The following is a 16,441-nucleotide window of genomic DNA, read 5'->3' as shown; positions in this document are numbered from 1 at the left end:
GTTGAAATATGTTTTGAAGAAAATGCTTTCAACTCTTTGGGGGCATATATACCCAGAATTGGAATTGCTGGGTCCTATATAATTATATTTTTAATTTTTTTTTAGGAATTGTTATACTAATTTCTACACAACTATATATTTTATCTTCCCAAGACAGTGCACAAGGGTTCCAACATCTACACATCTTGACCAACACTGGTTCTATTCTTTTTCTTCTTCTTCTTCTTTTTTTTTTTTAATAGATGCCATCTTTTTTTTTTTTTTGATAGATGAATGTGAGGTGGTCTCTCACTGTGTTTCTGATTTGCATTTCTCTAATGATTACTGATGATGAGCATCTTTTCATATGTTTATTGGTTATTTGCAGATCTTCTTTGAGGAAATGTCCAGTCATGTACTTTGTTCAAATTTGATTTGGGTTGTTTGACTTTTGTTGTTGAGTTTAGGAGTTCTCTATCTAGTCTGCATATTAAGCCCTTGTCAGACACATGGTTTGCAAAAATAGTCGCCCATCTTGTGAGTTGTGCTTTTACTGTTGATAATGTCTTTTGAGATACAAAACTTTTTAATATCCATGAAGTCCAGCATGTGTATTTTCTTATTTTATTGGCTGCTCCTTGGGGGTCATATCCATGAAATCATTACCAAATCCTATCTTGTAAAGTTTTGTCTTATGTTTTCTTCTAAGAGTATTATAGTTTTAGCTCTTACATTTAGGTCTTTGATCTATTGGGAATTAAGCTTTGTATATGGTGTTAGGTAAGGGTTCAAGTTGATTCTTTTGCATGTAGATATCCACATTTTCCAGTACAACTTGTTGAAAGGGCTTTTCCCCTTTGAATAATCTTGGCACCCTTGTCAAACATCATTTGATCACATGGGTGAGGGTTAATTTCTGGGCTCTCAATTCTGTTTCCATTGGTCAATATGTCTGTCTTTATGCTATGACAATGCAGTTTTGATATTGTAGATTTGTAGTAAGTTTTCAATCAGGAAGAATCAGTCCTCCAACTTAGTACCTTCTTTCAAGATTATTTTTGGTATCTGGGCTTACTTGAGATTCCATAAGAATTTTAGGATGGGTTTTTTTTTATTTCAGCACAAAACGTCCTTGGGATTTTGGTAAGGACTGCACTGGATTGGTTGATCTCTTTGGATAATGTTGACATCGTCACAATAAGGAGTCTTCCAATCCATGGTGATGGGATGTCTTTCATTTCTAGTAGTGCCAGGTGGTTGTTCAGGTTGAGGGGGTGGCACTCCTAGAGGTAGTTGTGCAGAAACCCACAATTCCTCCTCACTGTGCCTTCACCATTTCCTTAAAACTCATCGACCATCAAAAGAAGAGAAAATGCATGTAAAATGCATGTGGGAAATTTGCAAGGACTGGGTGTGCCAGTCGGTGCATACCCAGGATCCGAACCAGGGCCGCCAGTAGCGGAGCGTGCTCACTTAACCGCTAAGCCACTGGGCAGGCCCTAGTGTCTTGTTTTAAACACATGACTTCTGCTGGTCCCTGATTTCCCCAGTTACACCCCAGCTGTCCTTTCACCGACCATTGTTGGTCACACACCCACTGCACCTGCCTCCAGTCCTTCCCCTTCAACACCGTAATCTCACACACAGCTCCTCCCGACACGATCATGACATCTCCTACCACACATCCCCTATACCTTCCACACAGCCATCAAGATGCTTCACAAACACCATCACTATTTATGTCCAATGGGCTGAGAGGGCTGCCCATACACTGGGAATCAGGAGTCACAGGGTCTGTCACTTGGCCTCCAATCACCTACTGTACCCCAGCTGAAGGGCTTACCCTGCGGAGATCTCACTTGTAGCCAACTCCATCGAACAACAACATCTTTGCCCCAGGCTTCCTTCAAAATGCTCCCCCCACTTTCTGCCCCAACTGCTCCTTGAGGGGTCATTTTGTGGTAGCCTTTGAGGCCACCTTGGTGATTTTGTGCTCAGGCCCAAACAGCTCTTGGCCCACAAACACTTTAACCATACCCCCTGCAATCATATAGCACAGGTAACCAGTGAATGGGTGCAAATTACTGGTTTTACCTCAAGACACCTAAGGAATATTTTACACCAGGAGCATCCACTTTTGGGTTACACTGCGGGCTGATATCACAAGGCTCTCAGCCAGTGAGAGTCTCTCTTCCCCAACCCCGTGAGCAGCTTTCTCCAGGCTATATTGTGCAATGCATTATTTTCTCTCTCAGCTTACTTCTCTCAGGTTGCATGTCCCTTGAGTTTCCTGCCCTGACTGGCTACCACCAACCCATAGAAACAATGTCAGTCCTATAGCACTGGGTGTTCAGTTCTACTAGGATTGACTGACTGGACTGGGCACAGGTGTGGTGGCCCTACCCACACAAAATCAGGAAACTGAGGCAACTAAGAGGTATCAACAACCTTAACACAACATGGACAACAACTCCGTAAGAACATATCCTAGCCCTTGAACAACAGTCTCATGAGTCTCTCGCCTAAATGGTTTTAGAAAATGGCCTGGCCCTAGACTGTCTATACCGGCCAAGGAAGGAGGGGTTGGTGCCTTTCCTAGAACCACTTGCTGAGTGTACATCAACAGAGAAGTTCAAACCTACCTCCACCAAATGGCCCAAGAGGTTAAAATATTGCATAATATTACCCAAATCTTTGAAAAGATACCAAAGGCCCCCGAGATCACTGACCTATTTTCATGACTGGTCTCTCCAAGTTGGGGACAATGGAAATGGACTGGATTTTAGACTGTTTTTTGTATAATCATAGGATTTGTTACTATAGCCCTCATTGGATGTTTACTCTCTTGGCTACAACCTGCTTTAGCCCTAATAACTCCATTAATTACACTTATTAAATGTACTAACCAACTTAAAATTAACCAATACCCTGATTAACTTAAAAAATTCAAAATTTTTATGTGGAAAATCTGCTTAACGTAGAATACACCGTTTTAAGCATTTCAAAGTATACATTTGTGTGGCTTTTAGCACAATGATTATGTCGTGTGGCTATCACCACTATCTAATTCCAGAACATTTTCAACACCTCCAAACAAACCCATACTCATTCACACTCTATTTTCTGTTAACCCAAGCCCATGGAAACAACTCATCTGTTTTCTCCCTCTATGGATTTGCCTATTCTGGACATTTCGTTCAAATGGCATCATGTTATCTGTTGCCTTTGTGGATGGCTTCAGTGAGCACAATGTTTCAAGGTTCACCCATGGCCTAGTATGTAGCAGTACTTAATTCCTTTTTATGGCTTATAATATCCTATATTATGAATAGGCCACATTTGGTTTATACAGTGATAACTGGATAGAAATTTGGGTTTGTTCCACTTTTGGACCATTGTGAACAATGTTGCTTTGAATGTCTACGGGCAAGTTTGCTCTTTTGGCCATATCTACCACGGGCCTCTCCAGGTCAATGGTAATTCTAGGTTTAAGATTTTAGAAAATGCCAAGTTGTTTTCTGCAGTGGCTGCATCATTGTACTTTCCCACCAGTAATGTATGTGGGTTTCCCTTTCTCCACATCTTTACTAACACTTGTTCTTTTCCATTATGTTGAATATAGCCTTCATTTTGAGCATGAAATAGTATTACACTGTGCTTTGAATTTGCATTTTCCTAATAATTAATGATACTGAGCAACTATCTTGTGCTTATTGGCCATCTATATATTTCCTGGAGACATGTCTATTCCAGTTGCTTACCCCGTTTCATTGACTTGTCTTTTATAATTGAGTTCTAAGGGATCTTTGTATATTCTCAAAATAAGAGCCTTCTCACTTATATGAGTTGCAAATAGTAGGAGATTTCAAAGACCCACTTTTAACAATGGATAGAATATCCAGACAGAAAACAGGAAATAGCAGACATGAAAACATTAAATACTAAATGGAGATATCAGACACACACAGAACATTTTACTGGACAGCAACAAAATGCACACTCTTCTCATGGGCACACAGACTATTTTCCAGAACGGATCACGTGTTAGGTCACAAAACAAGTCTTAACAAGATTAAGAAGACTGAAATAATACCAAGTAACTTTTCTAAACACAATGGCATGAAACCAGAAGTCAATAACAGAAGTAAAACGGGAAGATTCATAACACGTGGAAGTTCAACAAAAACTCTTAAACTTAAAAGTATGTCGGGGGCTGACACGTGCTGTAGCGGTTAAGTGCGTGTGCTTCGCTGCTGGTGGCCCGGTTTAGGATCCTGGGCACGCACCGATGCATGCTTGTCAGGCCATGCTGTAGTGGCATCCCACATAAAGTGGAAGAAGATGGGCATGGATGTTAGCTCAGGGCTGATCTTCCTCACACACAAAAAAAGGTAGATCAAAGAAGAAATCAAAAGGGAAATTAGAAAATAGCTCAAAACATACAAAAAGAAACAACAGGGGCCAGCCTGGTGGCACAAGCAGTTAAGTGTGTGCGCTCCACTGCGGCAGCCCGTGGTTCACTGGCTCAGATCCTGGGTGTGCACTGACGCACCGCTTGGCAAGCTATGCTGTTGCGGCGTCCCATATAATGTGGAGGAAGATGGGCACGGATGTTAGCCCAGGGCCAGTCTTCCTCAGCAAAAAAAAATAAAAGAAAGAAACAATAAACACACCAAAACTTACAGGATGCAGCAAAAGTAGTACTAAGAAGAAAGTTTATAGTGATAAACTTGTACATTATAAGAGAAGATGTCAAAGAAACAACCTGACTTACAACACACAACATTAACAAAAGAAAAAATGAAACCCAAAGTTAGCAGAAGGATGGAAGTCACCAAGAGGAGAGTGGAAAAAAAATGAAAGACAGTATGGAAGATCAATAAAAGAAAAGTTGAGTTTTGGAAAAAATAAAATTGAGAAACCCTTAGATAAAATATCTAGGAAAACAAAGAGGATGACTCAAACTAAATCAGAAATTAAAAAGGAGACATTACAACTGATGCTTCAGAAAGAAAAAGATCAGAAGAGACTATTCTGAACTAGTGTACACTCATAAATTGGGTAACCTAGACAAAATAAATTCCTAGAAACAACGTACGAAAGCTGAATCATGAAGAAATAGAAATCTTGAACAGATCAGTAACAAATAAGCAGACTGAATCAGTAATCAAATACCTCCCAACGAGAAGGGACTTCTCCACTCTGCCCGACCTTAGCCAGCCTGCCCCAGCGCCAGGCTGACTCCTGTGGACCTAGCTGGCTCCCTGCAGGCTTCTGCAAATCCAGGCCCCTGGCTCACCCTGGAGCATGCCAGCTCTGGCGGCCCCAAGCAGCATCCCTGACACCAGGCTCCCACCAGGCTCCTGGGAACCCAGGGCCCCATCTCAGCCTAGGGGCTGCCATCTTCAGCAGCCCAAGGTGGCTCCTGTGACCACAAGTGGTGTCATTGGCACCAGGCTCCTGGTGGACTCTGATGAATTCAGACCCTGGCTCCCCCAAGTTTCTGCCTACTCCAGGCAGCCACAGGCTTCACGCACAGCCACAGGCAGCTTCCATAACAGGGCACCCAGTGGGCTCTCACAAACCCAGGACCCCAGGTCACTCTAGCATTTACTGGCTCCAACAACCCCAGGTAGATTCCATGGCTCCAGGCTCCCCGGGGGCTACTAGGAACACAGGCCCATGGCTCACCACACCACCTGGCAGTTCCAGCAGCCGTAGACAGCTCTCATGGAACCAGGCTTCCGACAGGCTCCCACAAAACCAGGTCCCCCGCTCACCCAGGTGCTTGCTGACTCAAGCGGCCCCAGGCAGCTCCCATGACACCAGGCACCGGCTGGTTCACATGAACCCAGGCTTCCACCTTGAGCCAGCGCCTGCTGGCTTCTGCAGCCTCAGGCAGCTCCTGTGGCCCCAGGCACCCAGCATGCTCCCAGGAATCAAGACTTCTGGCCTACCCCAGCACAAACTGTCTCTTGTGGTGCCAGGCTACTGGCAGGCTCCCGTGAACCAAGGCTCTCAGCTCATCCCAGCACTGGCGAACTCGCATGGCCCTGGATGACTCCTGTGGCTGCAGGCTCTCAGTGAGGACCTGCCAAACCAGGCTCCAGTGGGGCTACTCATGAACTCAGGGTCCCAGATGTGCCCAGGGCCAGATACAATACTGTGGACCCAAGCTTTCCACTCACCCCAGTACCAGGCTGCCCAAGGACTCCAGCAGCAAGCCTGTCCCTGGACACTACCAGATGGCCTACCCAGGACCCCTAGATAGGCTGACTGTGAAGGCTTTGGTTTGCTAAAGCCAGTGTGTAAAGAGTGGAAGAGGTGCCTACTTCCTCAAATTTGCAGACACCAATGGAAGGCCACAAGGATCATGAATAATCAAAAACCCATGACACCACCAAAGAAAAAGAAGAAAACTCCAATGACTGACCAAGAAATGGAGATATAGGAACTATGTGACAAAGACTTCAGAACAACCTTCTTTGAGAAATTCGTAAAATTCTAAGGAAACATAGATAGACTACTAAATGAAATAAGGAAACAGTGCATGAACAAGTGAGAAGTTTATTATAGAAACAGAAATCATTAAGGGAAAACAAACAGAAATCCTAGAGTTGAAGAACACAATGACTGAAATGAAGAAGTCAATAGAGAGCTTCGAAATCAGATTCAATCATGTACAAGAAATAATTAGTGAACTAGGAGATGTGTCATTTGTAATCATCCAGTCAAAGAAGCAAAAAGAAAAATGGGAATGGATAGGAACGGGGAAAGGCAGTGTGAATTATGGGATACCAGGAAAAGAAATAGATAAGCATTATTAAAGTACCAGAGGAGAAGACAGGGAGAAAGGAAAAAAGTGTTTACTTAAACAAAATATCAGCTGACACCTTCCCAAATCTGGAGAGAGATTTACACATCCAAGGTCCTGAAGCCAATCTGTCAACCTAAAATTTAAAACTAAAACTTTCTTCTCCAAGACACATTATAACAAAACTATCTGAACTCAAAAAAAGGATCATACAACATGATCAAATTCAACATGATGCAAATCAATGAATGTGATAAACCACATTAATAGAATGAATGATAAAAATCACAAAATAATCTCAATCGATGCAGAAAAAGCAGTTTGACATAATTCAACAGCCCTTCATGATAAAAACTCTCAATAAAGTGTTACAGAAAGAACATACCTGAACAAAGGAAAAGGTTTACATAACAAAACCCACAGCTAACATCATATTGAATAGTGAAAGGTTGAAAGCTTTCTTGCTAAGACAAAGAACAAGACAAGGGTGCCCAGTCACAACACCACTCTTCAACATACTGCTGCAAGTCTCACCCAGAGACATTTGGCAATGAAAAGAAATAAGATACTTCTAAATTGGAAATGAAGAGTCAAAGTGGTCTCTGTTTGCAGACGGTATGATTTTATATAGAGAAATACCTAAGGATTCCCCCCCAAACTGTTAGGACTAATAAACGAATTCAGTCAAGCTGCAGGAGACAAAATCAACATATAGAAATCTGTTGCCTTTCTGTACACTAACAATGAACTACCCAAAAAAGATATGAAGAAAAAATTCCTATTTACAATAGCATCAAAAACAGTAAAATACTCATAAATAAATTTAACCAAGAAGGTGAAAGATCTAGACACTGACAACTATAAGACATTGATGAAAGAAACCAAAGACACAAAGAAATGAAAAGATATCTTATGTTCGTGGATCAGAAGAATTAATATTGTTAAAATGTCCATGCTACCCAATGCCATCTCAAGATTCAATGCAATTCCTATTAAAATTCCCATCACATTTTTCACAGAAATAGGACAAGCAATCCTAACATTCATATGGATCCACAAAAGACCTCCAATAACCAAAGCAACCCTGAGAAAGAAAAAGCTGAAGGCATCACATTCCTGATTTCAAATTTTATTACAAATCTATAGTAATAAAAACGGTAATGATACAGGTATAAAAAGAGACATATAGACCAATAAAACAGAATCAAAGGCCCAGAAATAAAACCACACACATACATTTTGCTAACACTTGACTAGTCAGCTAAGAAGACTCCATGGGGAACAGATAGTTTGTACAATAAATGGTGTTGGGAAAACTGGATAACCACATGCAGAAAACTGAAATTGGACCCCTATTTTACACCACTCTATAAATAATCCCAAATTGAACTAAAGACTTAAATGGAAGACACCAAATATAAAACAACTAGAAGAAAATATAGAGAAAACAGCCCCAAGAAACTCGTTTTGACAATGATTTTTTTGGATATAACATCAAAAGTGCAAACAACAAATGTAAAACTTAACAAGTGAGATGACATCAATCTAAAAATCTTCTGGACAGCAAATAAAATAATTGGCAAACTAAAGGGGTTAATATCCACAGTATATAAGAAACTCTTACAACTCAACAGCAAAGAAACCAACAAAACAATATGAAAATGGTCAAAGGACCTGAACACTTTTCCAAAGAAGACATAAAAATGGTTAACAGGTACATGAGAAGATGCTCGTAATCACTCATCATCAGGGAAATAAAATCAAAACTACAATGAGATATCACCTCACATCTGCTAGAATGGTTATTTTCAAAGAGACAACAGACAACAAGTGTTGACGAGGCTGTGTAGAAAAGAGAACACTGTGCACTGTTGGTATGAATGTAAATTGCTACAGTCACTATGGAAAAAATATGGAATTTTCTCAAAAAAATACAAAGAGAAATACTATATAAATGAGCAATTCCCCTTCTGGTTGTATATCCAAAGGAAATGAAGTCACTATTCTGAAGAGATTTCTGCACCCCTATGTTCATTGCAGCATTAATCACAAACTGAGAACGTGGACACAATCCATGTGTCCATCAATGGATAAATAGATAAAGAAAATGTCAGACATATGTATATATGCAAGAAATATATAATGGAATATTATTTAGCCATGCAAGAGAATGAAATCCTGCATTTTGTAACAACACAGATGAAACTTGAGGCATTGCGCTAAGTGATATAAGTCAGACAAAGACAAATACTATATATTCTCACTCATGTGAAATCTTAAAAAGCCCAACTGAAAGGAATAGAGGTTAGAATGGTGTTTGCCAGGACCTTGGGCGTGGGGGAAAGGGGGAAATGTAAGTCAAAGTGCACAAATTTCTATCTGTAAAATCAATAAGTTTTGGGGATCTAATGTACAGCATGGTGACCATAATTAACAATAATATATTATAGACTTGAAAGTTGTTAAGAGAGTAGATCTTAAAATTGATCACTAGAAAAAACAAGTTAATTATGTGAGGGAATGGAGGTGCTAACTCACCGTATTGTGGTAATCCCTTCACAAATCATCATCTTGAACACCTAAAACTTACATGTGTTATATGTCACTAATATTTCAAGAAATCTAAAAATAAAAATCTCTCAACAAAGTAAAACCCAGGACCATATGACTGCACTGGTGAATTCTACCAAACATATAAAGAAGCTTTAAAAACAAGCCTTCTTACACTCTGTCAAATATTGAAAAGGAAAGAACACTTCCAAACTCATTTTACGACGCCAGCATTACCCTGATACCAACACTAGACAAGGACACTAAAAGAAAATAAAATTACAGACCATTACCCCGATGAACATAGATGCAAAAATCCTCAACAAAATACTAACCATCTAAATTCAACAACATATTAAAAGAATTATACACTACCACCAAGTGAAATTTATTCCTGATATACAAGGGTAGTTTAACATACAAAAATCGATCAATGTAATATGCAACATCAAGAAAATGAAGGGGAAAAAACATGACCATCTCGATTGATGCAGAAAAACCATTTGACAAAATTCAACACCCTTTCATGATAAAACACTCAGGAAACAAGGAATAGGAGGAAAAACACACAGCAAAGACAAAACTCAGTGATGGAAGACTGAAAGCTTTTCCTAAGATCAGGAACAAGGCAAGGATGCCCACTTTCACCACTTCTATTCAACACAGTACTGAAAGTTCAAGCCAGAACCATGAGGCAATAAAAATAAATAAATAAAAGGCATCCAAATTGCAAAGAAAGCAGTAAAATGGTCTCTGACGAGGATATCATCTCATACGTAGAAAATCTTTAAGACTCCGCAAAAAGCCGTTTGATCTAACAGATTAATTCAGGAAAGTAGGAGGACACAAACTCAGTACACAAAAATCAGTTGCATTTCTATACATGAACCAGGAGTTCTCTGAAAAGGAAATTACAAAAACAATTCATTTATATCAGAAAGAATAACATGCTTAAGAATTAACTTAACCAAGGAGGTGAAAGGCTTGCACCATAAAAACTAGAAAACATTTCAGAAAGAAATTAAAGAAAACATACATATGCAGAGATTGGATTAGTGGTTACCAGAGCGGAAGGGGAGAGGGAGGAGGGTGAAAGGGATAATTCGGTACATGTGTCTGGTGATGGGTTGTAATTAGTATTTTGGTGGTGAACATGATGTAATCTACGCAGAAATAGAAGTATAATGATGTACACCTGAAATTTTTACAATGTTATAAACCAATGTTACTGCAATAAACAAAAAATTGAAAAAAAAAAAGAAGACATACATAAATGGACACACATCCCATATTCATGGATTGGAAGGCTTACTATTGGTAAAGTGTCAATATTACCCAAAGCAGTCTACAGAGTCAATGTAATCCCTATCCAAATCCTAATGATGTTTTTTGCAGAAATAGAAAAACTCGTCCTAAAATTCACATGGAATCTCAAGGGACTCAGAATAGCTAAAACAATCCTGAAAAAGAACAAAACTGGAGGATTCACATTTCCTGATTTCAAAACTTACTACGAAGCCACAGCAATCAACAGTATGGTATTGGCATAAACACAGACATAGAGACCAATGGCATAGAACAGCAAGCCCAGAAATAAACCCTCACATATATGGTCAAGTGATTTTTGACAAGGGTGCCAAGACCATGCCATAGAGAAAGGTTTCTTGTCAACAAATGGTACTGGGAAAACTGGATATCCACATGCTAAAGAATGAACTTGGACCCTCATCCAACACCATATACAAAAATTAACTCAAGGATATAAATGTAAGACCTAAAATGAGAAAGCTCTTAGAAGAAAACAGGACAAAATCTTTATGACACCAGACTTGCCAATGATTTCTTAGATATGACACCAAAGGCACAGGTAACAAAAGAAAAACAACGGACAAATTGGACTCCATGAAAATCGTATAAGTTGGTACATCAAAAGGCACTGTCCATAGAGTAAAACGGCAACGCACAGAGTAGGAGAAAATATTTGCAAGTCATATTTCTGACAAGAGACTGGTATCCGCAATATACAGAGATCTCCTAAAACTAAACAACAAAAAAACAAGCCAATTCAAATATGGGCAAAGGACTTGAAGAGACAGTTCTCCAAAGACTTATGAATGGCATATAAGCACATGAAAAGACGCTCAACACCACTAATCATTAGGGAAATGCAAATCAAAACCACAATGAGACACCACCTCACACCCACTAAGATGAGCGTTACAGGAAAGACAGAAAACAAGTGTTGGACAGGATGTGGTGAAAAGGGAACCCGTGTACACTGTTGATAGGAATGTAAAATGGTGCAGCCGCTATGGAAAACAGTATGGATGTTCCTCAAAAAATTGAACATAGAATTATCACATGATCCAGCAATTCCACGTCTGGATATACACCCAAAACTTCTGAAAGCAGAGCCTTGAAGAGATATTTGTACACCCATGTTTATAGCAGTATTATTCACAATAGCTAAAACGTGGAAGCCACCACAGTGTCCACTGACACATGAATGGATACACAAAATGTAGTAGATCCATATAACAGAATATTATTCAGCGTTACAAAAGAAGCAAATTCTACAATATGCTACACGTGGATTAACCTTGGGGACATTATGCTAACAGAAATAAGCCAGTCACAAAGAGAAAAATACTGTATGATTCCACTAACATGAGGAACTGAGAGTAGTCAAAATCACAGAGATGGAAAGTGGAATGGTGGCTGCCAAGGGCTGGGGGGAGGGGAGAAGGGAGAGTTATTGTTTAATAGGTATAGAGTTTCACATTTATAAGAGTTATGGGGATGAATGGTGGTGATAACTGTGCAACAGCGTAAATGTCTTTAATGCCACTGAAGTATACACTTAAAAATGGTTAAGATGTCACACTTTTTGTTATGTATATTTTAACTCAATATACAAAAAGGAAAAAAGAAAGAAATTAGCTATCAAGCCACAAAAAGACATAGTGGACCCTTAAATACATATTGCTAAGTGAAAGAACCCAACTGGAGAAGGCTATATACTCTGTTCCATAGTTTTCATATATTCCAATTACACGACATTCTAGACAAGGCAAAACTATAGAAACAGTATAAAGATCAGTGTTGCCAGGAGTTGGAAGGCAAGGGATGAAGAGGCAGAGCGCAGAGATTTTAGGGCAATCCAACTCTTCTGTAGGATACTGTCATGGTGGATACATGAGATTATGCATTTGTCAAAATCCAAGTACATGACAGTGAGACAGTGAACCTTAATGTAAACCACGGACTTGGTTACGAACACATCAGCTCCTCACTTGTAAGGAATGAACTGCACTAACACAGGTGGTCATGCAGGATGTTAACAGTAGGGGAAACTGCAGGGGAGGAGGGAGAAATGCTCTGCACTATGTGCTGAATTTCTCTGTTCATCTAAAACTTTCCTAAAAAAGAATCTATTAATTAAAAATTAATCAATGGAAGATAGGGAGTGGGTAGAAATATAGAGGAAACAAAAATATCAGAATACTGATAAATGTTGAAGCTGGGTAACAGGGACATGGGGGGCTATCACAATTATCTCTTTAATTTGTGTATGTTCAATGTTTTCCACAATAAAACATATTTAAAGCCCCAGATGAAATCTAGATTATATGAAGAAGGAATCAAAGAATGTGAAGAAAACAGATATTTTTGAAGCAAGTACTCAAGGGGCACACTGAGGGAAGGTGCAATCACACTGGATAGAGAGTGAACGTCCTGGTTCCATCAGGAAGGTTCGGAGCTCAGTGAGGAAGGCAGGAGACAGCACAGTCAGGGAAATGACAAATAATGAACACGGAAAAATGTTCGCCCTCACTGGTCACAGAAATGTTAATGATGGGCCCTGATAGGACTGCCCTAGGATTTACAACGTTGTGACAACCACACTTAGAGCAGGCTCATGGAGACAGCACCACGTCATGTGAGAATGCCAATCAGCACTGGCTTTCTGGAGGGCAAACTTCCTGATCCCTGAAACCTGCAGGCCACTGGCCTGGCTCCTTTGTTGTATGGAACCTGTCCAAAAACAAAGGGATTGGGTAAAGGTGATGGATTGAATAAACACATGTAGAGCCCCTTTGACATAAAATCCCTAAAAAAATGACCCAAAGATTCTTTCATTGATGAACAAATTCATAATAGCCCAGGGAACCATCAAGAGAGCCGACATTTTGAGGAAGACATCAAAGAGAGACAGCAGCTGGTGACCGGGGACCCCAGTGGGGAGCTCCGTGTGGGCCATGGAGACCAAGCCAGGGCACCCTCTCCCCTTCCCCCTCCTCCCCCTGCCGCTCATCTAACACCTCCCGCATCGCCCCTCCACTCCCAGCCACTGTCCACCTCACGCTCCAGGAATACAGGAGCAGAGGCGCAGGGCGCCCTTTCCACCAGCACATCTGTCCTCTTGCTCTCTGCACCTCCCCAGGCAGCGGAGCCCAGCCCTGCACCTCCTCAGGGCCCAGCACGCTCCTCACGGGCCCTCAGCCTCCTCCTATCCATCCTGTCCTAGGTGCAGCAACTGTTAACTCATCTTCACCTTACAAACAAACTCTCCCTTGGACACATGCTCCCTTTTGGCTACTGTCCACTTCCCGACTCCCCTTCATGGTTAAACCTCTTAAGTAAAATGCGTCATCCCTACAGCCCTCCAATGGCCCCCTTCCCCCACTCCAGACCCAGTTCCATTTCCATCCTCTCAAGGAGACTGATGTCACTCATGATCCCAAGTGGCCAAATCCAGCCATCATTTCTCCATTCTGATCATAGCTGTATCCCACCCAGCTGAGCACCCCTCCTTTCTGCAATACCCTTTTCCCCTTGTGACTCTTGCGACTCCGTGCTCCACTGTTTCAGTCTCATTTCCTGAACCCTCTTCAGCTGCACCTCTGCAAACTCTGCCTGTTCCTAGGTGGGGCCCTGGTCCCTTCCACAGCTGCAGTGTCTCCAGGAAACCTCATTCAATTCCATGGTTTTAAACATCTCTGACCTCATCCTGACTCTGCAGACACACCGATGCAACTTTAAGAGCTTAGGTGCTAGCTCCCCAGCATCAGCACCTAAGGAGTATCTCAGACTCGATTCCTCTCAAAATTTTACTGTCATATGAGTTCCCAAATAGCATCAAATATTTCCAAGAAAGAGGAAAACTTTGGATACAACAAATAGTGGTGAACAAAGTAACCAATAAAACGTATACTTACATCCAATCATGGTTGCATGATGGGGAAAATAAGAACACAGAACTGGGATCAGCCCTTCTCAAGCTGGGGAGTGAAAGGTGATGAGTTGGGAGTGTAGAACACAGGAACTGATCAACTCTAAGCATTTACAGAAAGAGAAGCAGAAATCGTTGTTCCTAAAAGCTGAAAGACACCCACTAGAAGAAGAGAAAAGTCATGAGAAAGCCTAACAAATTAAAAATTAAATTAAAGGGTAGACTCAAATTCCAATTTATCAATAATCATAATTGTAAATGGATCAAATTGCTCTAGAAAAACATGAAGGATCTCAAGTTGAGTTAAAATATAGTTATAAAATAAAGGTATATAATATGGTTGAAAATAAGGAGATAAAGAAATAAGACTTTAAATGGGACAAACAGGGGTTTTCTGTGTTGATAACTGTCAGGGAGACTTATGCACCTAACAATATGGTCTTGAAACATAAAGCAAAACTGGACAAACAAGAAGACACAGGCACCTCAAGAATCACAGGGAAACCTACCTTACCTCTCTTAGAAATCCACAGGTCAAGTGATACAGTAAGTTAGGAAACAGATCTGTTGACAAACACAAAAAAGCTAGATCTGGCCTAAGCCTGAGGGACAACAACATAAGGAACTATTGGTGAGGAAACATTCTCCTCAAACCACAATGGAACAGTCACCACAATGGACTGTGTGCTAAGCCACAATGAAATCTCTAAGGAGTCCAAAAAGCAGAAATCTACAAGTGACCATATTACCGGACCTTAAAGCAATAAAAGTAAAAAATAATCAAAATATTGGCTCCCGTCCCCCAACCTATCCACCTGAAAATCTGTCCACACCCTTCTAAATCTCTCAGGTTACAGAGGGGATCTAGACAGACAGGACAAACTCTTTAGAAATGAACAGCAATGAGAGCAGCATGAGGTAAATCCATGGCATGGAGACTAAGGGACAGAAAAAGTGACACAACCTCCACTGCAGGTATCAGAGAATATCAACTCTACATGAAGAAGCTGAGCACTTCCCTCCAGGAGCCAGAACACCACCACAATGAAACCAACAACAGCAGAATGAAGTGAGGATTCATGAGGCAGGAACAACAATGTAGACCTAAGCAATGGAGTTAAGGGCTGGCTCTCCGGAAAGACCTGTAACAGTGAGACACCTTGCGCAGTCTGACCAAGAGGAACAGACAAAGGCACCAAACTGTACCATCAGGTACGACATACAACAGAAACAGCTTTAACGTGATAGGAGATCATAGGGGATAACTCTGACCAAGGCATCAGTGGTCCTCAACTGGAGCTGTCCTTCCCCCAGAATGCACCTGGAAACACGCGGGATGGGTTTTGTTTCTTGTTTTGTGTTGTCCTAATGGTTGTTGCCCTGGGGGTCCTGGAGGTCTTGAACAGCCTGTCACATAGAGCCATTTCCCACCTGAAGTGTTACTGACATCTGAGAAGACAAGCACTGATCCAGATTAAATGAACAATGTGGTAGGGAAATGTTCTCCATGGATGTATAACAGGCAAAAGATAGTACCCTCAATATGTAAGGAATATCGAGAAACCAAAGTTTACAACTACTCAGTTGTAGAAGAGTGGGAAAATCAGAAACATAGCCAATAAACACACCAAAAATATATCCAACCTATCCATACAGGTGGAGAAATATGCATGTAAAGCACAGGGAACAGTCAAGGAGATTACACACGAAATTTTTCTACCAACAAGGAATAAAAGTTGGGAGGTAGGTGAGAAATAGGAGTTTTTACCACTTCTTAGCTTATGTATTTCTCTAGTGTTTTAATTTTTATAAAAGAAAATGTATTCTACTCAAAAAGATGTTTCAAATTTTAAAGAAATTATTAA

The sequence above is a fragment of the Diceros bicornis genome, chromosome 5 (assembly GCF_020826845.1).
Source record: "Diceros bicornis minor isolate mBicDic1 chromosome 5, mDicBic1.mat.cur, whole genome shotgun sequence".
Taxonomy (NCBI): Eukaryota; Metazoa; Chordata; class Mammalia; order Perissodactyla; family Rhinocerotidae; genus Diceros; species Diceros bicornis.
This window is presented reverse-complemented; position numbering follows the sequence as displayed.